The 27463-nt window shown below is 44.1% G+C and overlaps 1 long non-coding RNA gene across 1 annotated transcript; it reads right to left on the bottom strand.

Annotated features, from left to right (window-relative positions):
- Positions 1–20866: 20866 nt before the first annotated feature.
- LOC146042135 (uncharacterized) lies at positions 20867–23848 on the bottom strand. The gene is made up of 3 exons (XR_014463755.1): positions 23723–23848; positions 22224–22292; positions 20867–21005 (listed from the first exon to the last, which is right to left on the bottom strand). It is a non-coding gene; the product is annotated as an uncharacterized LOC146042135 (long non-coding RNA).
- Positions 23849–27463: the final 3615 nt, after the last annotated feature.

The following is a 27463-nucleotide window of genomic DNA, read 5'->3' as shown; positions in this document are numbered from 1 at the left end:
TCATGTTTGTTATACACCATCTTTGGAAATGGATGAGGTATCAAGGAATAGGAAAAACTCACATTCCATGAATATTCAAGCAATTTGTGATTACAGATTACGGTTTTTAAATGTTTTTGCGGCCTTTCCAGGGTCCACACATGATGCCTACATATTGAGGCATTCGAAAATTTATGAACTTTTTGAAAATGGCGAATTTCCAAATGGATGGCTTTTAGGTAAATCATAATGTTTAATATAGACTTTTTTAATTATTTACTGTTTGTCTGCTTGATTATTTGGCTATATTGTTAATAAATATTGGCTAACTTTTGGAAATCTTAAGGCATAAGCATAATTCATGTAAAGGGGGTCATTCCATAATGTTGAAATTCGCTAACAACCAAGTTAGTAGGTTTATTGGCACATTTCAATATGCTCTATGGCGCCTCTAGAGTGCCAGTGTTGCGGATAGACTCTCCAGGAAAAGATGGTGAATCCTAGCAGAAGCCTATGGCCTTATTTCCACAAAGCTTTTTGAGGGATCCTTTTTTCACAACCCACTCAGCATGCCCTATGTCCAATGCGTCTATCTGCGCATGCGCAGATTGCCTCCAAGGACAAAGACCCGGAGTTCTAGAGCCGGAATTTGCATCACAAGGTTTAGCTCTTCACAAAAGAGCTGTCCCTTGCGTTATTAATGGCAAGGTACATCATATGCCGTTATTAATAAAACAGTTTGCCGGCAATAATGGGAGCGGATGTTACAACATCTCGCCAAATGTCTGCAGCCCACAAAAACACCAAAAAATGATATAACTTTCAAAATTGGTCAAAGTGCAGAGCAAACAATGGAGTGTTGTGTCAGAAGCATTTTTAAGGATGGATTTAAAACATTCCTTGCTTTCACTTTATGGTTATTTTGTCAATTAAGGGAGGTAGATTTTGTGATTGCATACCTTAATTGAAGACATACAATCAGATGTGATTTGACGCAATTTCCTGCTTAATCACATACAATCACATGCGATATCGCTTACAACGTGATTCGGCTTATGATAACATTTTTTAAATTATAAAGGCCCTTATTCTGATCGGTGCGGCCCGATCAGAAAATGCGGCCGCAACCGTGCAGGCGAATCCCCGCCTTCCATACGGATCGCCACCTGCCGTCCGTATGCGGATATGTGGCGATCCGCATGAAATTGGACGGGGATACGCCTCCTCCATGGTGGGAGCAGCCCCTGCATTCGATGGTCGCCGAACATCGAATGCAGGGCCGCACGCTCCACCAGGTCCCGCAACACAAGACCACACGGACACTTGTCCGTGTGAAATCATGTATAGGGGCGGGCAGCTGACATCCGGCGATGTCAGATGCCCGCCCCGTACCCACGCGTCACGGCCTCATTACCATGCATACGCCCCGCGTTTGCATGGGAACGCCCATGAAACGCGGGGCGTATGCATAGGGTAATGAGGCTAAGTAGCCCCTCACGCCCCTCTACGCCCCCTGTGCGGCGTATAAAGAATCCGTGCGGTGAAATCGCCTGCACATGCGCAGAGTGACCTCTGCACATGCGCAGACGATCAACATCGGCGGTCCGTCCGCATGCGGGAATTTCCGCACCGATCAGAATAAGGGCCAAAGTACATTTCACCGCTATCCTAGCGGCGATACAGTAGATATTGTAGGTGAACGAAAATAATATGCAAAAACTAAGTTTATGCATATGCATTTTCCCTACGAATACATAAAGCTGTTTTAGTGTAATGCAAAGGCTTGTTCCAGAGGGGGATTTACAAATCATTCATATTTGACTGCTTTGTAAACCTCCTATGGCCAATTCATTGGTATTTTTGGCCGCATATACAGCCGCTAATACCAATTTCTATAGCCTGTCAGCACAGATTAGTCAGATCCGTTCAGGCAGCTTTGTATAGAAAAAAAGTATAACAAAAAAAAATTATTGCCAAAAAAAACCCCTGGTGACTACCAAGCATCAGGCTGAATGAGCCGGGGACATTAATTTAAAAACAGCTTTCCCAACAAATATGGATTACCACATCTCTAACAAACAACCCCTGGCTCCAGGCTCGGACCTGCTTTCCAAAATACTGGGGAACCCCTTATTTAAAGATTCAGCCCCAGGCCAAAATAGGCATCATGGTTAATGGCTTAGCCTGGCGAATAGATTTAATACAAGACCCCAATGCCAAAGCAATCAGCCCTACCGTGTAGTCAGCCTGGCCAGGGGCCCTTGGGGAGTGGTGACCCCCAACCCCCCCCCCCAGGACTTACGAGAGCAGGCTGAATCCAGTTGCAATCTCCGATGACCCTGGGCGTTGGGTTATAGGCTGATTATGGATGTAAAAAATAGAGGAGTAAACAATTGTTTAAAACTATAGAACTATGAGTCCCTGCTAGCCTCCCCTGCAAGCTTATATTTGTTGCAAAAAAAAACCCAGCCTGCGTGCGTGTCATTCAAGGTCCTACTGGTTGTTGTACTTACAAGGTTTGAAAAATAGTTAATGGAAAACACAATGACACCTGGAAAACAAAAGTATAATACATACCTTGCACACAAACAGATAGTTATCCAATCTTGACCCCATAGGTTCCTCCTAAGGTCTTGATCTGGTGCCATGTGCTGCTTCCGGTTCAATGTTGGCATTATTCTCCATGTCGGCATCGCCGTCAGGTCCTGGTCCTAAAAAATTCTGGGAGGTCCTGTAGAAGGAATTCCTTCTCAACCAGGTCCTCCATTGTTAATCTGATTTGGTGCAGGGCTTCTTCCTTTTTATACAATTGTCATATATAAACTACCGGCCTCCCCGATTGTCATAGCTGCAGATATGTTTCCTCCTCTGTTTCCAGACTAAAATAAAATTGTAGAAAATCTGGAGTTGACTTTACAGGCTCCTGCTTGACCGCTAGGCGGATATTGATTAGCTCCACATGAAAACGCCGTGTCCCAAATAAGTTAAACTGCATTTAGACAATAGTCACACCACTAGCTACCACATACCAGCTTAGCTTACACCACAACCATAATCTGTACTTTATTAATTGATACATCACTGGTCTGGTTCAGGATACCCTTAGCACACCCCCACACTTTTAGAGGGAATAGAAAAACACATTAAAGGGGATGGAACAAGGCAGGTGTGTATATAGTATGGGTGTTATGTAGGTGTTAAGCATCTATAAACTTTTTAACAAGTAATACACTGGTGCACTGCTGCTCCATGCATTCCAAGATGATTACTCCTTGATAGAACATTTTTTTAAGGCAGATGTACTAAGTCTAAACAAAACATAATTGCTAGTGAGATAGGTAGAGAGAAAAGTCCACCAAATCACTTGCGAATTGTCCTAATGCAGACTGTGGGCCAGTTAGCCTAAAGTAAAAAAAACTAAAAATTGAGAGAGAAAATCAGCCATTCATCTACTGTCGGACATTTTTCATGCAGAGTCTAGGACATGGCAGGTAGGAGCTGCTTGACTGTCTTTTTAGCACGGTCATTTGTGTCCCTTTTATGGCTTATTTGATGTGGACTTTTCTTTCCAGCATCAAGAAGAACTTGCCTTGCTTTCTGTGGTAAACTTTTGTTTTCAGATGTCATTAAAACAAGGGCACTGATGTTGGCATTAATTATCATAAATTCATTTTGTTTCTGCCCCCATAATATATTATATATTTTTTCTATAATGTCTAGCATAAACCATATTGAACAGACTTATAACTCATTCTAACTTTATGGAATAAATTAAATTCTAGGTGACTCTGGATATGGTTGCCGTACCTGGTTGATGACACCATTGACAAAGCCAGCATCTTCCAGTGAGAGAAGATATAATGTGGCACACATTCGTACCAGATGTGTTATTGAACGTTGCTTTGGGTTGCTTAAGAGCCGATTCCGTTGTCTTTCCAAATCTGGAGGTGCCTTACAATATTGCCCTGATAAAGTGTGCAAAATTTTTGTGGTTTGTGCGATTCTTCATAACATTTGCATTGACTACAACATAGAGTTTTCAAATCCTTGTAGTACTGATCCTAATTTATCACATGCAGCAGTTTCTAATGTGTCCGAAACTACAAAGGGCAAGCAATTAAGGGCACAGCTTATTGGCAATTTTTTTGTGCGCTGAAGTAAAAGGTCAACTCCGTGACCCTTACAATGACTTGTTAGGCTTTTCAAAATTACATTGCTGATCTTAGTTATTATCTACTGTAATGATTGTTTTAGACGTTAACTACATATTAAGTAATTTTTGTAAATTGATCCCTAAGGTCAATTAAAAAGTTATTGAGACTTTTAAATTGTTAAAAACCTGAAGATAGTGAAAGTATGCAATAATTATTACAGTTGTTTTGTTGAAAAAAAAACAGTTTTATTAAAAATGTTTTGAAACATACTCCAAAGATAGATTATTCTTTACTTGTCTTTAAACATCTTCTATACGATAGCAATAGGCATTAACATTTGAAATGCCATATAAGACAAAAAAGATTTTTTCCAGAAACAAGAAACATTGGTAACAACCCTTAGTGTTTATATCCTACAACAGATTAACGTTGACTGTGTATAGTGCAAAGTCACAGGTAAAAACTTTGGCAAAAAATCGATACTTGTGTCTTATCTGTTCCAGCGTTTTTCCATTGGGACGTATAATTCTTGTTACAAAGCATCACATTCAAATAAATCGGTCAAGATACGATCGACCAGGATTAATCGATCTGATATTTTTAAAAAAAACAAATTTTTCAAAATCCCCAAATAATTATTCCGTGTAATCTCAGATGCCCTCCAGGGACCCCTATTTTGGTGTATGGACCATCATTCACAATGATACCACACCATCAGTACCTAAGCCGAGGTGAGGCCAGCGCTGCGTTATGCATCCTCTGACTTATTTCATACCGTCACTATCCACGTAGACATGGAATAGATGTAAAAAAGTAGGGCGAACATAGCAAGATCTACAAGGTGCTGACGAAAACAAGACACATGCTTGTCAGCCTCACGCGGATTACTAATGCATTACACGTCCCTTTGGCTGGCCTTATGCCTCACAGGAATCACTACTCACGCCAGACTTTACATAATCCACTCCACGTTAACAATTATAATGGGGGTATGAAATAAGTTTGAGGACGCATTCTGCCACCACGTGCCTCGCTTCGTTCAACCATTGATGGTGTGGTGGAGTTAACTATGCGGGTGAATTTGTGCTGATACACCCAATGGGGGGGAGGGGCAGTTATCTTTGAGTCTATGGTTTTTCCAGATTTTGGAGGCCTTATGTAACTTTTTCCTATTAGAAAAGTCAGTCCAAAGCACTGCAGAGCGGCTGATTTGGGATGCATATGATACAAAACAATGCAAATTTCACACAACGCACCTTATACGGCACCAAATGGTATTTGTAAAGGGAAGGCATACAATAATGAAATGGAGCAACCTAATAATACTCAACTTAAAAATTAACATTAAACATTAATATCCATCAGTGTGCTTGAGACAGAAGGTCTGGAAATAGTATTGAAGACCAAACATGCATATCTTCAAATCATTGAAACGTTGAAAACCGGCCTTGTTGATGATATCCAGTGAAAAATAACTTTGCTCTCTGCTCTGTGCTTTCTCGATGTAGAAACAACTACGTTTAACGTAACGTTACAATTCAGTGTATCAATTCTCAAAAATGTGCAGATGTTGAGACCTGTATAAAATAAATAGGAAATGATAATTAGTCTGTGATATAGATTCAAGATCTCTCAATAAACTAATGATGTCAAAATTAAAAAACACATTTTACGATAAAAAAACCAATGCTCTGACTATTAGGAGCACCAAATTATATGCATTTCCTTTTTGGAAATTTATTTCAATAATTTAGCATGTTAAGACATTCTAATTAGTTTAGATTTCTAAAATTGAGCAAATTTAACTTCTAATTAGTGATAATTCCTGAAAATATTTTAAAGAGTTAACTTTAAAAATCGATCATCCACCAGTCTAACATTAAGCTAAACTGTTTGCATGTTTCAAAAAAATCTAAACGTTCCAAAGAATTCTGTAAAGTAGCCCATACTAATGCCCTGAATTTTACCAAAAACTAACCTGCCCGTATAAACAGGTGAAACATCACCTAGTTTTCCAGACACTAAATTATTTGTTTTTTATTTTAACAAAATGTAAACTTTTAAAAATTGGCTGATGGCATATATATATATATATATATATATATATATATATATATATATATATATACACCTTTCACATTGCACCAGTATCAAGCTATAATAAATATTTACACTGGATGGAAAAACTACAAGTCTAAATGGGAAAGGTGCAGAGATATTTCACCATTTAACACATGCCTGTCAACTCCGAAGGAGTTAAAAACAGTGTTTTGCCCGCCTCAGAGCAAAACCATTTGCATTTCTATTGACACAGATAGGATATAATCATGTCACAAACGGGTAAAGGATATTTTCCAAGTAAACTCTCCGGGCGTAGACCTGAGGTAAAGAGCATGGAGGAGGCTTTTTTGAAACCATTTCATTATGGACATTTGAAATATCAGTTGGTTAACAGTCCTTAGGTCGGCACTGTTGGGTCAACATGCGTGAAATGTCAACAGGAGACTAAGTAAACTTTGTTGTAAAACACCATGAATCTATTTCAACATGGCCGAAGGTATTCAAGAGTCTAGGGCAGTTCTAGCCAATTGCCTCACTCCATATGTTGTGAAACTACTCTTCCCAGGATGCATAGCTAATGTTTGCCTATGTAGCCATGGCCAAACCAATGCAAATGAATGCTGGGATGTGTAGTTTCACAACATAGGCAGGGGCGTAATTGGCCAGACATGGTGTAGCTCAACCGGGTTCAATTTCCTCATTGCCTAAGCTTTCCAGATGGAGAGACACACAGGACACAAGGCCAACATGGGTTTAGGATGACAAATTTTTTGGGCCGAGATTTCATTAGGATGGCTTGGGCTGTAATCACTATTTTAGAAGCAATGTGTTAGAAGCTGGGTAATTCATGCCTAACCATTCAAATGGGCAATTTAGGAGAATAAAATAGTATACCAAGCACAACGAGGAACCATGTCCCAAGCATAGTGAGTAAAGGGAAACCCCTCTATTCACTTTCAAGTGTGTCCCTGAAGACATTTAGGCTTGCAAAAAAAGGGCATAACCCTATGACCAACTTACGATATAGGCCATGTCAACAAAAACACATGTGTCTGCCTAAACCCAGGATAACTTAGATACAGTTCAACATATAACAATGTCGACCTTGACCTCTATAGTGAAAATAGTTTAATTTTTTTTTTTTAAATAATCATTAATTTACCTTCAAAAAATGATAATTCGCTTATTTCTGCAAACCTCTTTGGCCGCTTAAAAAGCCTTTTCGGTCTTACATCATTGGCTTCATCGGACTCCAGTTTGAAATTCTGCTTTTCGGAGGTAGATGGCCAATCACCAGAGATATCCTTACATTCAATGACATCTGGGTCGTTGCTTGTAAAGACTTGACATTGATATTTGGCCTTTTTTAAAGCCATTATCTCAACAAGTGTATTCAACAGCATTTGTACACTGTGTGTTAGCTCCTTCATTTGATGGGTCATTTGTTTTAGTAAATCATTACTTTCCTTGTGGTAATCAAAAAATGATTGTGTGGCATGCTCAATTGCTTTCCGGATAGGAAAAAAAAACAGTTTGTATCCCTATTGCACACTGAATGAGAAATATACATATAATAATCAGATAATACAGAGATCTTGGTTGCATATATCTGCAGATATAGGGTTAAGCCCCCAGGCCGTACGTCAAGGCATCTCTGTCACTGGGGGTCCCTAACACTGGGTATGGGTCTGGGGTGTGGGCCCCCAATATGCCGGCACAGGCTGACTACTCCAGGGCAGCACACAAATGAAAGTTAGTAGGTGTTAAATAAGAAGCACATAAGTGCTATGTAAGGAGGTGAAGGTGTGGTTAAAATAATACATACAATGTGATAGGGAAAAACATAAATGTTAATAAAGTGTTAGGGTGTGTCAACCTGGAACAGACCAGCCATACCAACAAAGAGGGAATCACACTCCCAAACCCATCCCATGCACAATAACAAATTTATGGGCCTAATAGCCCAGTGTAAGGCCACATGATAATGGCTTACAACATCTGAGAGCCAGCTTACCTGGAGATACCCCTGGCTTCTCCAATGGCACTCAGGTGTCAGCAATCCCTCCTAAAGCTGACCCATCTGTGCCTTTCTCAACTGCACAACACTTTTATTGGCAAGCTGCTCAATCAGAGGTCTGTCATTCAGGTGCCAACAGGGAGGGGTAAATCTGGTTAGGAAAAAAAACAGTTTGTATCCCTATTGCACACTGAATGAGAAATATACATATAATAATCAGATAATACAGAGATCTTGGTTGCATATATCTGCAGATATAGGGTTAAGCCCCCAGGCCGTACGTCAAGGCATCTCTGTCACTGGGGGTCCCTAACACTGGGTATGGGTCTGGGGTGTGGCGTGTGGGCCCCCAATATGCCGGCACAGGCTGACTACTCCAGGGCAGCACACAAATGAAAGTTAGTAGGTGTTAAATAAGAAGCACATAAGTGCTATGTAACTATTTTTAGTTCAAGGAAGAACATTGTAGAATTATTCCATTCTTGTATTTACAGGATTTTCTGGTTATTTTGCATTGTTTGTGATTGTTAAATATTGCCAATTGGTATCCAGGTTTAGGGGGATGTTAGCAAAGGTATGTTACGCTGAAGTATACACTGGTACAGGAAATAATACAAATTACTGTAGGGTGTACACAGGGGCGTAGGGAGGGCGGAGCCACCGGAGCACGCGCTCCGGGCGCAGAGAGAGATAAATGGCGCCGGAGGCGTGCACTGGTAGCTGTGTTGCCGGCTCGCCCACTCGCTCCCCCGCTCCCCCGCTCCCCCGCCCGCTCCCTGCTCTGCCCGGCGGAGGCTGAGCTGCCCACATGAACGGCTGGTGAGCAGCCAGTGTCAGTTTATTACAGTCTATTGCTATTTCGCTCCAGCGCTCCCAGGGGAACCCAGTAGCTTTCATTATCGCTGCCGTGCAGACTAGAGCGCACTGCATGTCATGTTGGCCTGGCAGTGGCACCTGCATAAACTGAAACGACTACCTTACAACGGGGAAGGGAGGGGGCGGAGTCCAATCCGGGGGCGGAGCTACACGGCACTGTGCTGCAGCATGGCGTGTGAGAAGAGGAGCTGCTGAATGTACACAGTCACACCCAGTAACCACACAGCAGCCCAGCCAGGCCTGTTACTGTTAGAGGTAGGAGTGAGGCACACTCACTATATATGTGTAGAAGTGTAACAATATGTATTATGTGGTACATGTATATGTTTATAACTAATGTATGTGTGTGACATTATGTATGTATGTATGTGTATAAGTGTGTATTTGTGGATGTGTGTGTGTGTGACAGTATGTATGTGTGTGACTGTGTGTACAGGCGTATGAATAGAGGAGAAGACCCGTGTGCAACTGCTGGTCTCTGGGAACATTGCACTGATTACGCTTGTTCCCGGGGACATATCCAGTGCGCCTGCGCAAATCACTCGGAAATGGCCGCGGCGGTTATTTTTGGAGTGATTTGTGGCTCCTGTGGGCTGGAGAAAAGGTAGGGAGAGAACACTGCTATCTGCTGTGTGTGAGGCTGGGGGCAGCACAGCAGCCAAGGAAGTGATGTACATGCCCACAATGACATTTGTGGACATTGCCCCCTTCCTTGTTATGTACATGCTGAAGGTTTGTGTACTACGGTCCTGGTTCAAGTATATGCAATCAGGTAAATCCCACCACAATGACCGCACCCCCCCCCACCCCTGTGCAGGCTGTGAATGGGTTTGCATCCGTGCAGACTGGGGGAAATCACTCACCATCGAATGATTTCCCCCTGCTTGCAGTCTAGACTTACTGTGGGGAGAAGGAGGCCGCTGATGATGTCCGCAGCCCTCTCTCCCAACGGCCGCAGAGCGCTTGCATTTTCCAGGACACTCACGGAAAATGCTACGTTTATGCCTCCAGAGCCCTGCAGGGCTACCCATTGCAAGCTCCTGTCGTATGAATGGCTCCTGCATGCGTACTGCGGGCAGTACACCTGCACGGTCACTCGATAATCGCCCATAAGATCATGCCTGATTTGGGCCCTATGGCCCATATTAAGATGGGGATGGAGTAGTGGCTCATACAGAAAAGTACGATGTTCTGTACTTTGCACATATCACGGACACATACTGCACATGTGCAATACGGGTCTATGATGGTGAATGCAGAACGGCATTGGACTGTCAGTGATTGACAGTCTGATGCCGTTTGAGAGTAGCAACAGTCCATTTCTCCAAATGGAGGCCTCTACCATCCACCATTGCAGGGAAGGGCAGAGGCCAGGATCTCTATCAGAGGATGTAGATTCCTAACCTCTTGGTAGGTATTGTGGCAGCTGGCTTGCGCAACCCCATGGGCTGACTGCTACACCAGCCATAAAGTTGACAACCCACACCTTAAGTGTACACAGATTGCATACAACGGGGTGGTGACTGTGCAGCTATTTGTAGCACAGAGAAGTAAGAGGCAATAGCTAAGGACAGGATAGGGTCAGTTTCTGTCTTCCCAACACAGCTCACTCATGCACCTGCAATAAGCCATATATAAACTTTGGGGTTTTTTTGTGTGTACTTACAGCTACCACTATTTTTTCTTATATTTAAATTTACAATTTTTTTTCTTATTTTGTTTTTATTTTAATGATGCTTTGCTTCTATTTTTATTTATTTTACTTTTCTATTTGATTTGTCATTGCTATTCTATTAGTTTGCAACATTTCGTTGTGGCCGCTATATTTGACACTCCCACATTTATTTATTTATTAATATGCTAGTGCTTTTTTTTTATCTTAATTTTATTTTAAGCTGCTTTCTACCCATTCCTGTGTGAATTACAGTGGGCAGCGCTGAGCATTCTGAGTCTTTCCCCATATGCTCTGCAACCCCTTTCCCTCTTTACCAACTTTTGCCGGGTACTGGAGCACAGGAGCACACAAGATTTTGTGTGAGTCTGCCTGTGTAATTAAAGTGGCAATAATTTACAAGGCCACTTTGGCACATGCTGTCCCCATTTAAAATATACAGATGGGAGTGCCAAAGCACTTGCTGGCACAGTGCACCAAAAATTTAAGTTATGGCTCTGTAGATGAGTATTGCTATGGGTGAGGAGTGATGGGTGTTGCTGACTGCTGCGATCTGTGCTGCTGGGTAATGGGTGCTGTAATGTGACGGGGTGCTGTGCTGGTAGAGAGTTGCTGGGTCAGAGGCAGAAATAGCGGTGGCGTTAGGGGGCACCAGCCAAATCTTGCCTAGGGCATCAAATTAGTTAGGGCCGGCTCCGTATAAACTAGTGCGTCTTACTCATAAGAGATTCATAGGTCAACATATGTACATATAGATACAATTTGTAGCAGTGGTGAGTGTGTTGATACAATTTTCACTTTCCTTTATAATAGATAATACCACAATGGGACTGAAGTGATTTAAGTATCAAACTCGCAGTGGGTAAGCTCGTGTCAACTTTTTAAAATTGAATTTTGATCTGTATAGTTTAGCTTGGCGCGCCTCATTAAATTAGCTGTCTGCGTGAACCATGAGACGGACACATCTGCTCCGGTCCACAGACTATAAGGGAACCAGGTCACTCCATCTACCCAGAGCACACTTTACAGTGTCCGGGTAGTGGCAGACGGGAGATCACACTGGCTGTACTACCGCTGCGGCTATCAGTGTTGCTGAGGGTAGAGACACCTATTTGACCCCGGAACTTACCATCTACTTGGAATCACAGCAGCGTAACCCACTTGTCCTCTGATCTGCCTTCGTGGGAATCAGCTCTGTAGAAGGGAGAGATACCCAATCTACCCAGGTGCCTGTCACCAACCCGAAGTCACAGCGGCATTATTGTACTGCCCGCTGAGAAGCATCTGCTTATTCAAACATAAATACAATAGCCTCAAGTGACAGGACACCATTCATATGTATATGTTTGCAAGTGTTACCTCAACATTATTATTGCCAGTCTGATCCTTGAATCACCTCAGTCTCATTGTGGTATAACTTATAATAAAGGAAAGTGAAATTGTATCAAGACATTCACCACTGCTACAAATTATGTTTACATGTACATATGTTGTTATTGTCTAACCTGTGAATCCCTTATGAGTAGGATGCACTAGTTCATACACCAAACAATTCATACAATAAACTGAAGTGACATTGGATGCTCACCACCAAGGAATTTTTATAATTTTTTAAGACACTCTTTCATATCTTGTTCACACTTCTTACTGTTCTTTTTTTTTTTAAATATTGCATAATTTTTAAACAAACATTTAATAAAAGTTCATTTTTATTCATTATGGTTCGTTATATAGTATGTAATACGCATCATGTGTGTCCTTCTGTGTAATGGGCATTACGGTAAGTGGCTTTATGTGTAATGGGTATTACAAAGTTTGGTAAAATGTGCAATGGGCATTACAGTGTGTGGTATAATGTTAGGCCATGCCCCCTTTTGCCGCACAAGAGCCCCGCCTACTACAATTCGGCAGGGGGGGGGGGCGCGAAACATGCCCTTGCTCCGGGCACCGTGGCACCTAGCTACACCACTGGGTGTACACCTGAAAGCAAAATTAGATAATCTGTTTTTATTTTAGGTAGGAGGTTATATGAACAATGAATGTATTCAGGTCTCACCCCCTCTCAACTTCCACACCTCTCAAACGCACCCACAACCCACAAAACCTAATTACTATCTCACCTGTCCCCTCCCTTCCTTTCTCCTTTGCTCTCTGGAATGCTAGATCAGTCTGCAACAAGCTCCCAACTATCCATGACCTCTTTATCTCCCACTTTTTTAACCTTCTCGCCATCACTGAAACCTGGCTCTCCTCCTCTGACACTACCTCCCCTGCTGCCCTCTCTTATGGAGGCCTCTCCTTCACACACTCGGTCATACCTGATGGCCGCCAGGGTGGAGGAGTGGGCATCCTCATCTCCCCCAACTGCACCTTCCGCGCCATCCCACCTGAGCCCTCCCTCACATTCTCCACCTTTGAGGTACACACTATCTCCTCTTCTACCCTATTCACCTCCTTGTGGCTGTAATCTACCGCCCCCCTGGCCCCTGCTCCCCTTTCCTTGATAACTTTGCTGCGTGGCTTCCACACTTTCTCGCCTCTGACCTCCCCTCTATCATCCTCGGTGACTTTAACATTCCTGTTGACATCAATAATGCTGCCTCCTCTAATCTGCTTGACCTTACCACCTCCTTTGGATTTTCTCAATGGACCTCCACCCCCACTCATAATCTCGGACACTACCTTGACCTAGTCTTTACCCACCATTGTAATCTCTCTGATTTCACTAATTCTTCCTTCCCACTCTCTGACCACAATCTGCTCTCATACCACCAATGTGATATGGTGTGATTTTTAGTTATGAAAATGTGCGATTTTGAGAACATGTGCGATTTTTGAGACATGGTAATGTGTTTTATTTTAAATAAATGAAAAAAAAAATGGCTTGGGGTCCCCACTCATGAGCATAACAAGCCATGGGCTCCTTGAGCAGGTCCTGGTTTCCCAAATATGAGGGGAAAATTGTGGGGTTACCCCGTATTTAAGAAACCAGCACCGGTCTCTTGGATCGGTCCTGTTCCAAAAATACAGTAGAAAAAAAAAATAGGGGGCCCTGTGTTTTGGAACAGCTAATGTTGTAATGCCACAGCTGGGGGACATTTCTTACGCAAGGTCCCCCAGCTAAAACATTATCATCCTGGCTGGTTAGGCCTGGGCGGGGTCCCCGGGGGAGTGGGTACACCCCACTAAAGTTGTCCTATCCCAGGCTTCACCCATCCAGTGCTGAAGCCCCGTGCTATGCACAGCACCACTTGATGGTGGGTGCTGTGCATTTTACATTTTTATTTTAAAAATAGAACAGAAAATTGGGGATTGAATAAATAACAGCAAACTAAAACTAATGGATATTCTTATGTGGCTCACATTAGATATATAATAGACTAGATATGTGAATGAGACATGTATGCAAATTCATCTCTTGAAAGAGAATTTCTAGAGGGAAGTAATCTCAAAAATGTTCGTCATATGCATGATCGGGAAATTCCATCATTATTACCCATTACTATATACAAAAACTAGAATAACCTGATATGTTGAGGCACATATTTGGACTAAACGCACATACATTTCTTTACCTTTCTTTTATTGCTAATCCTGAATTTCAAAATGGACAAGACTCTTTTCCAAATGCATGGAGTAGCTGTGGTGTGTAGACTGATCTGTGGTTCTGCAAGGAGGCCTCTCACATTCCAGGAGGCCAGGGGGCAATATCCCCCTTTGGCAGCTTTCCCTTTCTTTTTGTCAGGCCCAATACTACGTCAATTCTGTTATTATAACCTTTTCATGATTGCATTCGGGATAGATTTATACCTGATAAATCTACAAATGTGTCCACTTGGCTTTCTCAGCTCTAATATATAATCAAATGACCTACTTTTTTCTCAGGCTATAGCCTGTTCACTACTACCCTATTCTTCCACCGGAGATTCATGTAACTCAAATTGCTACAAATGTGATACTCAGTCTGCTGATTTGTATCATTGCCTCAAGGCATGTCCAATAACTCTCAGATTTTGGCTGCAGGTTATAAATTATGCCACAGCCATCTTGGTTAATTATATCCCTATAGTACCAGAATGGGCCTCCCAATACTTCCTCCAAACACTCTCATGACACAAAGTGGTAAAAGACTCTTGTTGGCTATTGGCGTGGCAATCTTGCTGACTTGGTTGCAACTTCTCCCACCAATTTCACTTACAAGTCCCATCAACTCTCCCCCCGATTTAGAGACTCTGAAAACCACAAGCCCCAGCATGCATTAAAGTCTGAGTGATTGGTTTTTTTTAACCCCCTGGATTCTACTGGAGAAGAGGACAGACCTTCAAGGGACCCAGGGGAGGTGAGTATATGTATGTTTTCGTGTGTGAATGGGAGTATGTGTGAATGTTAAGGGGGGGGGGGGGGGTGCTGTCACTTGGAGTTAGAGAGCACAACCCAATGCTATTTTTTATTCTATTTTTACACCAAAAATATCAGCCCAGGGGCTTCAGCCATGGATGGGGTCCCCACTCCCCCAGGGACCCTGCTGAAGGCTGACCAGTCTGGGTGATAATGTTTTGGCTGGGGGACCTTGCATAAAAAGTTTCCATCAGCTGTGGAATTACACCGCTGGCTTTCGGAGCCTGATGCTGGTTCCAAAATACAGAGGACCTCTATTATTTTGTCCCCTATATTTTTTAGACAAGGACCAGTCTGGTTTGAAACAAGTGCCCGATGCTGGTTTCTTAAATCCGGGGGAACCCCAGTGAATTCATCCCCCGTCCGTATGTGGGAAACCAGACCTGGGGCTGGTTATGCTCAGGGGGGTGGGGACCCCATGCCATTTTTATTTGTATTTTACCCCAAAAAAAACCACACCTTACCGTTTGTAAAAATCACACTTTTACTAAAAAATAGCCCTTTCCTGTTACTAAAAAAATCCCCGGAGATCACAAGTGACTTCTGACCCCTATTACATGTATGATTATCAGCTAAAAATCCCAAGTGATGTGCAATTTTTTAGCTGTCTAAACCTCTCGCTCATATTGTTTAAAATAGTCTTATATTTGTTCACAAACGCAGACTATGCAATTTATGGAATTCTATAACCTATTGTGCGCATTTCATATATAATAATGGCAACATTATTATCATTATTATTATTATTATTATAATTTTATTTATAAGGCGCCACAAGTGTTTCGCAGCGCCGTACAAAGGAACAATACAGGGAGACAAAACTTGGCATAACATTGAATAAATAACAAAAATACAGTACAAATAAATAGCGCCACAGTACAATACACATTACAGCTTAAATGTAAGTAGTGAGGACTCAATCAACATACAACTAGAGGCTTGAGGCCAATGATGGAGAGGAGTATGCGGACAAAGATGGTCACTGAGTGTTGGAGTAAAGGAGAGCTGTGAGTGAAATGTGAAGAGAAGTGGGCTTTGACAACAGGAGGGAAGAGGGCCCTGCTCAGAGGAGCTTACAATCTAGTAGGAAGGGGAGACAGACAGATTACAAGTGGTGCAAGCGAGTGGGTGGTGGTTAGATAGCAGGATGTAAAAAGGCAAGGGGTCGGAGAACTAGCTGGTTTATGCAGTGGAAGGGTACGCTTTGATGAATAGGTGAGTTTTCAGTGCCCGTTTGAAGCTTTGCAAGGTTGGGGAGAGTCTAATGGAGCGAGGGAGTGCGTTCCACTGAAGGGGTGCAGCACGGGCAAAGTCCTGTACTCTAGCATGGGAAGCAGTGATCAGGATGGAGGAGAGACGACAGTCGTCAGCCGACCGTAGAGGGCGGGAGGGTGTATGAATGGAGATGAGGTTAGAGATATATGGAGCAATGGAATTAGAGATGGCCCTGTATGTAAGTGTGAGGTGTTTGAAGAGGATTCTGTAGGGGAATGGAAGCCAGTGTAGATTTTGTTGAAGGGGAGTGGCAGAATTAGAGCGGCGGGAGAGGAAGATAAGCCTGGCTGCAGCATTGAGGACAGATTGGAGAGGAGCCAGTTGGGATTGAGCGAGGCCGGTGAGGAGAACATTGCAGTAGTCGAGCCGTGAGATGACCAGTGAGTGGATGATCAGCTTAGTTGCACTCTGTGAGAGAAAGGGCCTGATGCGAGCAATGTTGCGTAACTGGAACCGGCAAGAATGGGCCAGGGCTTGGATGTGGGGTGCAAAGGAGAGGGAGGAGTCAAGAGTGACACCTAGGCAGCGGAGTTGGGGAACGGGGAAGATGATGGTGTTGTTAACAGTGATAGAGATATTAGTAGGGGGCATAGCTCTGGGTGGGGGAAAGATAATAAGTTCGGTTTTGTCCATATTCAGCTTCAGAAATCGCTCAGACATCCAGGTGGAGATGGCAGAGAGGCAGTTGGAAACTTGAAAGAAAACAGTGGGGGACAGATCAGGAGAGGAGAGGTAGATTTGGGTGTCATCCGCATACAGGTGATATTGGAAGCCAAATGAGTTAATGAGTGCACCCAGAGAGTAGGTGTACAGAGAGAACAGAAGGGGGCCAAGGACGGAACCCTGAGGGACCCCGACAGGAAGGATAGAAGGTGGTGAGGTAGAGCCAGAGGCAGAGACTGAGAAGGAACGGTTGAAGAGGTAAGAGGAAAACCAGTTGAAGACTGTGCCAGAGAGGCCAATGTTTTGGATTGTGTGGAGGAGAAGAGGGTGATCCACAGTGTCAAAGGCAGCAGATAGGTCCAAAAGGATAAGCAGGGAGAAGTGACCCTTGGATTTGGCTGACAGCAGGTCATTGATGACGTTCACTAGGGCAGTCTCAGTGGAATGAAGTGGGCGAAAGCCAGAGTGAAGGGGATCAAGGATGGAGTGGTCAGACAAGTAGCTGGTGAGACTCCTGTAAACCAGCCGTTCTAGTATTTTAGAGGCAAATGGGTGAAGAGAGATAGGGTGGTAGCTTGTGGGAGATAAAGGGTCCAGGTTTGTTTTTTTAAGAATAGGCGAGACCAGAAAGAGATAGGTTCAAGAGGTGAGCAAGGTGGGAGCAGCCAGTGGGGGAGAGGGAACTGAGGAGACGGGAGTGGAGAGGGTCCAAGGGACAGGTAGAGGGGGGAGAGGATGAGATGAGGGAGCAGACTTCCTCAGCTGTAGAAGGGCAGAAGGATGACAGAGTGGGGTAGTTGGGAGGGGAGGATGATTGGGGTGGGTGGGCAGCAGAGGGGGTATGGGAGGAGATATCATGTTGGATTATCTCAATTTTAGAGAGGAAGAAGGAGGCAAAGTCAGTGGCAGTGAGGGATGAAGGGAGAAGGGGTGGTGCAGGGCGAAGTAGAGTGTTGAAAGTTTCAAAGAGACGTCGGGGATTGGAGGAATGGGAAGAGATGAGAGATTTGAAGAAAGATTGTTTGGCAGAGGAGAGAGCAGCGCTGTAGGAGGAGAGAATAAACTTGAAATGGAGGATGTCTGCCAGAGAGTGAGATTTCCTCCAGAGGCGTTCAGCAGAGCGTGCACATTTTTGCAAGAATCGTGTTATTTTGTTGTGCCAGGGTTGGGGTTTAGAGCGTCGGAGGGGGACCGTGTGGAGGGGGGCTACAGAGTCGAGAGCAGAGGTGAGAGAAGAGTAATAGAAAGAGGCAGCCTGGTTGGGGCAAGTCATGGTTGAAAGAGGAGAGAGGAAAGTCTCCAGGGAAGACAGAACAGTAGGGTCAAGAGACCCGAGGTTACGTCTGGTGACTGTGGGTCTGGGCAATGAGGGGAGAGGGGAGGATGAGAGGGTGAAAGAGAGCAGATTGTGGTCAGAGAGTGGGAAGGAAGAATTAGTGAAATCAGAGAGATTACAATGGTGGGTAAAGACTAGGTCAAGGTAGTGTCCGAGATTATGAGTGGGGGTGGAGGTCCATTGAGAAAGTCCAAAGGAGGTGGTAAGGTCAAGCAGATTAGAGGAGGCAGCATTATTGATGTCAACAGGAATGTTAAAGTCACCGAGGATGATAGAGGGGAGGTCAGAGGCAAGAAAGTGTGGAAGCCACGCAGCAAAGTTATCAAGGAAAGGGGAGCAGGGGCCAGTGGCGGTAGATTACAGCCACAAGGAGGTGAATAGGGTAGAAGAGGAGATAGTGTGTACCTCAAAGGTGGAGAATGTGAGGGAGGGCTCAGGTGGGATGGCGCGGAAGGTGCAGTTGGGGGAGAGGAGGATGCCCACTCCTCCACCCTGGCGGCCATCAGGTCTGACCGAGTGTGTGAAGGAGAGGCCTCCATAAGAGAGGGCAGCAGGGGAGGTAGTGTCAGAGGAGGAGAGCCAGGTTTCAGTGATGGCGAGAAGGTTAAAAAAGTGGGAGATAAAGAGGTCGTGGATAGTTGGGAGCTTGTTGCAGACTGATCTAGCATTCCAGAGAGCACAGGAGAAAGGAAGGGAGGGGACAGGTGAGATAGTAATTAGGTTTTGTGGGTTGTGGGTGCGTTTGAGAGGTGTGGAAGTTGAGACCTGAATACATTCATTGTTCATATAACCTCCTACCTAAAATAAAAACAGATTATCTAATTTTGCTTTCAGGTGTACACCCTACAGTAATTTGTATTATTTCCTGTACCAGTGTATACTTCAGCGTAACATACCTTTGCTAACATCCCCCTAAACCTGGATACCAATTGGCAATATTTAACAATCACAAACAATGCAAAATAACCAGAAAATCTTGTAAATACAAGAATGGAATAATTCTACAATGTTCTTCCTTGAACTAAAAATAGTTACATAGCACTTATGTGCTTCTTATTAACCCCTACTAATTTTCATTTGTGTGCTGCCCTGGAGTAGTCAGCCTGTGCCGGCATATTGGGGGCCCACACCCCAGACCCATACCCAGTGACAGAGATGCCTTGACGTACGGCCTGGGGGCTTAGCCCTATATCTGCAGATATATGCAACCAAGATCTCTGTATTATCTGATTATTATATGTATATTTCTCATTCAGTTTGCAATTGGGATACAAACTGTTTTTTTTTCCTAACCAGATTTACCCCTCCCTGTTGGCACCTGAATGACAGACCTCTGATTGAGCAGCTTGCCAATAAAAGTGTTGTGCAGTTGAGAGAGGCACAGATGGGTCAGCATTAGGAGGGATTGCTGACACCTGAGTGCCATTGGAGAAGCCAGGGGTATCTCCAGGTAAGCTGGCTCTCAGATGTTGTAAGCCATTATCATGTGGCCTTACACTGGGCTATTAGGCCCATAAATTTGTTATTGTGCATGGGATGGGTTTGGGAGTGTGATTCCCTCTTTGTTGGTATGGCTGGTCTGCTCCAGGTTGACACACCCTAACACTTTATTAACATTTATGTTTTTCCCTATCACATTGTATGTATTATTTTAACCACACCTTCACCTCCTTACATAGCACTTATGTGCTTCTTATTTAACACCTACTAACTTTCATTTGTGTGCTGCCCTGGAGTAGTCAGCCTGTGCCGGCATATTGGGGGCCCACACCCCAGACCCATACCCAGTGTTAGGGACCCCCAGTGACAGAGATGCCTTGACGTACGGCCTGGGGGCTTAACCCTATATCTGCAGATATATGCAACCAAGATCTCTGTATTATCTGATTAATATATGTATATTTCTCATTCAGTGTGCAATAGGGATACAAACTGTTTTTTTTCCTAACCAGATTTACCCCTCCCTGTTGGCACCTGAATGACAGACCTCTGATTGAGCAGCTTGCCAATAAAAGTGTTGTGCTTTCCGGATAACCTCCACCTCCTCATGTGTTTTTGTTGAATGTTGATCAACTGCTGATTGAAGTATATCTTTAATTTCCTGATTGAATGGTTTGCTGTATTCCTCAGTATTGTTATCTGCCATTTTTAAAGATTCGTTATCCAGGGTTTCATCTTCCTCTGCAATCATCACTATTGGAGTGCTTGGTATTGAAGCGTGTGTTTTGAAAACAGAGTTGTCTTTAACAACTGGTTTTTTATAATTTTTGGAGTTATTCAACTCGTATTCCTCAGAATCAAGTTCCCGTGCATTAGCGACAGCAATCTTGTCACGATTCGCTGAAATTCAAATGATAAAAATTAGTATCAATCACCATATTTTCTAACAATCAAAATCGTTAGTGCGAAAATTATAAACAAAAAAAACACCTTTAACGTGCTTGAGTTTTCCATCATGTGACCCTTTTGCATTCATGTCTGTGAATCCTAAGAAATGGACCTCATTTTTAATTTTGGACGTTTTCTGCATCTTTTGGATGTGTTTTTTCTTTGATACACACTTTTTAAGTTTTGCTAAATAAAAGAGTAAATAAAAAAAAAATTAGGGTACTTGTGAGTTATCCGGGCTGCCGATTTTTTCATCGCGCCCGAAATCGGGGGCATCGCGTCGGTCGTGGCCGTTATAAGGAGCCGCGACGCGATGCCCACGATTTCCCATAGACAGTAATGTTAAAAGACGCGATGGACCCGATTTCCGACACGATTTCCCATAGACAGTAATGTTAAAAGACGCGATGGACCCGATTTCCCATAGACAGCAATGTTAAAATAAAATTACAATGTGAAATTGGCCAATATGTTTTTAAAAAAAATGTTTCATGGCCCCCCACCACCGTTAACGCCACCCCGCTATTGACGCCAACCCGAAGCGTGGCGAGCGCAGCGAGCCCGCGAGGGGCGGCGATATGCGTCCTCCGACCTTTTCATGCCCTACTATCCACTAGGGCGTGGAGTGAGAATAGAATAGTGTGGCGAGCGCAGCGAGCCACCGAGCCCGAAGCGTGGCGAGCGCAGCGAGCCCCGCGAGGGGACGCGGACACCTTCACAGGTATCCGCGTGCCCTTGCGGGCTTCACAGGTGTCCGCGTCCCCTCGCGGGGCTCGCTGCGCTCGCCACGCTTCGGGCTCGGTGGCTCGCTGCGCTCGCCACACTATTCTATTCTCACTCCACGCCCTAGTGGATAGTAGGGTATGAAAAGGTCGGAGGACGCGTACCGCCGCCCCTCGCGGGCTCGCTGCGCTCGCCACGCTTCGGGTTGGCGTCAATAGCGGGGTGGCGTTAACGGTGGTGGGGGGCCATGAAACATTTTTTTTAAAAACATATTGCCCAATTTCACATTGTAATTTTATTTTAACATTGCTGTCTATGGGAAATCGGGTCCATCGCGTCTTTTAACATTACTGTCTATGGGAAATCGTGGGCATCGCGTCGCGGCCCCTTATAACGGCCACGACCGACGCGATGCCCCCGATATCGTGTCTTTTAACATTACTGTCTATGGGAAATCGGGGGCATCGCGTCGCGGCCCCTTATAACGGCCACGACCGACGCGATGCCCCCGATTTGGAGCTAAATCGTGGGCATCGCGTCGGTCGGGTGTCCTTAAGTTAATCAAACTTAAGGACAAAATCGGCAGCCCGGATAACTCACAAGTACCAAAATTAGTCCTTCACAAATAAACATAAATATTCCATTTAGTTCTATCACTGTTCAAAAACTTAATTAAATTACCATCTTGCGTGTTGACCAACTTTGAGTTGTCATCGTCACAAACCTGTTTCCAGCGCAGAGAGCTTTTTGCTGTATTACGATATAGGAAAAAATGTAAAAATTTAAATAAAATTTATAAAATTTAGAATTTTGACATTATATACATCAACAATCATCTGCTTAGTCCGGCAATGAGTCACCATAGTTTAACCATTTGTGATTTTGTAGGATTACGTTACAACTATGGGTGGACAATCCCGTGATCGGGAACGGCAGGATCCCGGGATTTGGCCCCTAGAAAGGCGGGATTACAATCCCGGGATTTCGAGATTCTAATTTCGTAATTTCTTGATTAGAATGCGCATGGGCAGTTTAATGCCCACTAGCATCCAAACGTGAGCTCAAACGATCTCCGGATTCTCCCATTCTCCAGCAGTGCACCTGTGCGCAGCGTGATGAGTACAGAGGTCACGCTGCGCTGGCCAAGTAGCTGCACAGAGCCAGTGTGGCTCTGTTCGGCATGCGTTCGCCCCCGCCCACCAACCCGGCAGGCTCCCCATAGGTCCGTCCACCCACCCCTGGCTCGCTGCCCACATCCCGCACCAATGGCGGATCCCCGCCCATCCGCAAAGACAACTCCCCTGACGCCCCCCAAACCACCCTGCTCCCCGGCTCCAGAGACACCCGGCTGGCTGGCCAGCTGACCACCAATACACCCGGCTGCAACGCAGGCGACCCAACCCCACATCTAAGTAGGTATGCGGGGCATCCAGGGTTTGTTTTCTAAATTAGGGAAACCAATCAATATTTAATATTCATGACAGATATTACTTTTAAATTTTTCAAAACTGTATGCGTGTTCACTATTAATGTGCTATCCCTCTTGACCTTACTTTTATATGAACTGAGGTAAATTATTGGAAGGGGGATTGTTGTGGCACGAATGTGCTTGTTGGCGAGTTGCTCTTTGAATCACCTACATTATCTAAACTATTTTGTGGCAGATTGTTGTAGTGTTCCCGCTAGGCATTTTTAGCAGGGCACTGCAACATGCCCAATTTCTAGAGGGCAAAATGTGCCCTGCCCCATTAGCAGTGCCCCACTAAATTAGCTTGCATTCTGCCTGCCGGTGTGCCTGAGGTGTTGCATCGCTGAAGGGGGCTTGCCCGGCCATGGCTACGTCCCGGTAGCTCAGTGACGTATTCATGGCCGGGCAAGCCCATTAAATCAATGTGGCTGCCCGGGCACGCCCCCCGCCGTAACGTAGGCGTGCCTGATCCGCCAAACCAGCACCCTGCCCCCCATGATTTCTAGGGGGAACTCTATGATGCATGTCAAAAGCAATTCAAAAGTAAATGGATATTACACTCATATAAACTCCACCAATGACTGTTATTTCTCGAAAACATAATTTCGTTACCTTTATACATTCAATATGTTCTGTGTATTAAAAACATTGTACGTATCATTTGTGCTATTATATGCACTTTAAAATACCAATAATTTGCACCACTACTTACCATGTGATCTTTTGTGTTCATTATAATACGACGCAGTGTCCACGGCTCCTTCAACTCCGCGCACAGCATGGGGTGAAATTTTTTCCGACAGACGTTTTTCCCAGTTGCAGAAATCCACCTTCAGAGGTCCGCCCCCTCCAGTTTTTTTGCGTGGAGAGTTTGCATACTCAACTTCTTCTTAACTAGAACTTTACAGTCTGAATATCTTTTTTTACAAACCATGGCCGATCGAGGGATTTTTCCTACAGCCGACACCTCACTGGCAATTTTCTTCCATGTAGCTTCTTTTTTTTCAAATGGAGAATTGAAACCGGAACTTTTGCCAAATAATATCTTATAATTGGCTAGAATGCCTTCAACTAGGGCCTCATTTTCTGAAGTGGAAAACCGTGGAGCACGTTTGCGCCTACTGTCTAATTCTTCTGCTGGAGTCTCCATTTCAGAAACTCCTGATGACTCCAATTCAGTATGATAATCCGAAGATACATTTTCAAATTCCACCTCTTCGGATGCATGTTCTGATGACATTCTTACTAAACATAATACAGTAGAGAAAATTACATATTACATAGAGATTCGTTACAAAATGGACCAAAAGGAAATCGTAAAACAAATAAATAAAGATTTAATGGGGGAAAGCAATGTCACGGGGAATGGATGACAATCAAACTCGAGAGACGTAACCCAGACCCCTTCGCCTTTCAATCATCGAGTTGTGTGGAAGGGTATTCAAAGTCCACGTTGGCGTGGTACAATGAGTGCGCAAATTCCTCAAATAGAGGCTTCAAATAGATAAATTAAGGATGGGACCCTGAATATCTTCTGGGCTTATTAGTCAAAAGACATACCTAGGTTCAGTAGGCATGCTTGTAATGCCACAAACACATGTTCAATTTTCTCGGGTAAGGCCGCTTTGTAATGTTTCAGGAAGCATTCTTCCCTCATCAGGTTTTTAAAAAGGGTTTTTTTAGTTCAAAAATAAGTATACCCCCCAAACCGTTGATATTAGTTTTTCAAATAGAATGCAAATATACACTATAGATTCCAAATATTTAGAAGAGAAAAGGGCTGTCATTAACATGTATGTAAAAAATTTAGAGATAGAAATTTCATTCTAATTAGACAAAAATGCAAGACCAATAGAGTTTTGGGGGTAAATTCACTATGGTGAAATTGTAGATTACACCCCGTTATCGGGGATAGTAATGTATACCAAGAAGGTTTAGTCATCCCCCTCAGGGTTAACGCGGTGGGGGAAATTTTACAGACAAATATCGGAATGATCAATAGTAGTTAAAGAGGTTCAAACGCTAACCCACAGCAGCCCCACACAAACTACGGCCTCCATGCATTGCTAGCAAGCCCCTCACATGTCTCCAGACACCACTATAGAGCTGTGCTGCCCGTACCAATGACCACATCCTCCCTGCTCTGATCCACTTCAGAGTGCTGGTTGGAGGAGAGCCGAGCGCAGAAGCAGTAGAGCCAAAAGTGGGAGGGAGAGGGGCGCCGTTGTGAGCCGATGTGTCCTGGCGACTCGCAATGAAAAGTGAATCTCTAAATACAAGCAAATTGCAATTCATGCGTTATGTCCAAACATATCCTATAAATAAAATTGAATTTAACGGCAAATGGAGGTGTAGCTGGCCGGCAAATTTTATTTACAGATAGTCCTGGCATTATTGTCGCTTGCTAACCACCCGCAGTGTGCTGCTGATCCACCAGCAACATGGCGCTCCATCTGACAAAGATGCACGTTCGCCCACCACGCAAGCTCATCTCAGTATCCATGCGGCAAGACGGTAGCAATACTATCCGCATACCACTCGAGGGGGCTGGGGGGGAGGGGGGGCAGGGGACACTGAGGGGGCAGCGTTTGCACCGGTGTGGGCACCGGGCGACTGAGGGCAGCACCGTTGAAGGGGGGGGGGCCCACACGCTACTCGTGTGTGCACGCCCCATTCCAACATACAAATGTTGTGAGTGGTAGGGGATGGCAAGGGCAAATCCATCAACATCACCTACAACGATGAATACTGCTCCATCTTTCAATCTTAACCCTTTATTGCTTTTCAAGATGATATAGTTGAATACTTTCATAATAATATGTGAATTTAAAAAATTGAAAATTCTCTTTTACCTGATACTTGAAAAGATTATTATTCCAATTGAAGACCCTTAAGCAAAGTCCTACGAATCAGTTTAGACCTGTAATAAAAATAAAATTACTCGTTAAAGATCATTAAAATTGGAAAAAGTACCATGAATGACATAGCAATGCTTAGCAGTGGGGGATAAAAAAAACGGGTTGGGATCATTTGGTCTATTGCATTATGGTCGAAAGTCATTAGGTCGAATCCATTAGGTCGACATGCTAAAAGGTCGACATGACTCTAGGTCGACATGGGAAAAGGTCGACATGATTCTAGGTCGAAAGGTCATTAGTTCGACATGTCATTAGTTCGACAAGGTCATTAGTTCGACATTGTCTATGTCGACATTCACAAGGTCGACATGGGGGTTTTCACTGTTTTTTTACCTGAATGTCAACACAGTCGACATGGACACAGTTTAAAGTGCACTGCATCCCCTCGCATCGCTCGCTGCGCTCGCTATGCGTCGGGCACGGTGCCTAGCTACGCTCGGCACACTATTTTATTCTCCCACCACGCCCTAGTGGATGGTAGGGCATGAAATACCGCCTGTCGGCACATGTTGGCTCAAAAAACAGTGAAAAACTCCATGTCGACCTTGTGAATGTCGACATAGACAATGTCGAACTAATGACCTTGTCGAACTAATGACCTGTCGAACTAATGACCTTCCGAACTAGAATCATGTCGACCTTTTCCCATGTCGACCTAGCGTCATGTCGACCTTTTAGCATGTCGACCTAATGGATTCGACCTAATGACTGTCGACCATAATGCAGTAGACCAAATGACCGCATCCCAAAAAAAACCCAGCAAAATTATTTAGTTTATTTTATACTTCATTGTGGCAATAATAGAATGGACTAAAGGCCCATACACACTTGCCGACTTTGAGTAGAAAGTTACCCTAAACAGGGGTTTTGAGCGGCATTCAGCTCAAAGTTGCCAAGTGTGTGTGGCCCGGCGATGAGCGGTGAGCGCTGCTGCGCGCTCCCGCATCATCGCCTGGGAAAGCCGCTCATCTGCTGGTTATACCAACAGATGTGCGGCTTTCAAGAGAGCTTTGCATAACTCCCCGCTATGCAGAGCCGTCCTCCCCCCGCCGTTGGTGCCGGGCAGAGGGAAAGCCACTCAGTGTGTATGCACAGAGCGGCTTTCCCCCCGGCGATGATTCCCATCATCGCTGTCCATACATGCTGGGCAAAGTCGCCCAGTGTGTATGGACCATTAGTTTGCTAATGAAAGTGGTTATAGACCAATTTACAGTATATTAAATTACCCCTTAGATGAATATTAATGCATTGGGTGATTTTCGCGTCAAATGTACATGGAGTAGATGTGCAGCGCCCATACACAGATTGCAACAAATATTAACATATTGGCAGTACGGATGGTGTAATGGTTAGCATTACTGCCTCACAGCGCTGAGGTCATGGGTTCAATTCCCACCATGGCTCTAACTGTGCGGAGTTTGTATATTCTCCCCGTACTTGCGTGGGTTTCCTCCGGGTACTCCGGTTTCCTCCCACAATCCAAAAATATACTGGTAGGCTTATTGGCTCCTAAAAATTAACCCTAGAATGTCTGT

Source organism: Crinia signifera, chromosome 19 (genome assembly GCF_055691185.1).
Source record: "Crinia signifera chromosome 19, ASM5569118v1, whole genome shotgun sequence".
In the NCBI taxonomy this organism is placed as follows: Eukaryota; Metazoa; Chordata; class Amphibia; order Anura; family Myobatrachidae; genus Crinia; species Crinia signifera.
This window is presented reverse-complemented; position numbering and strand designations above follow the sequence as displayed.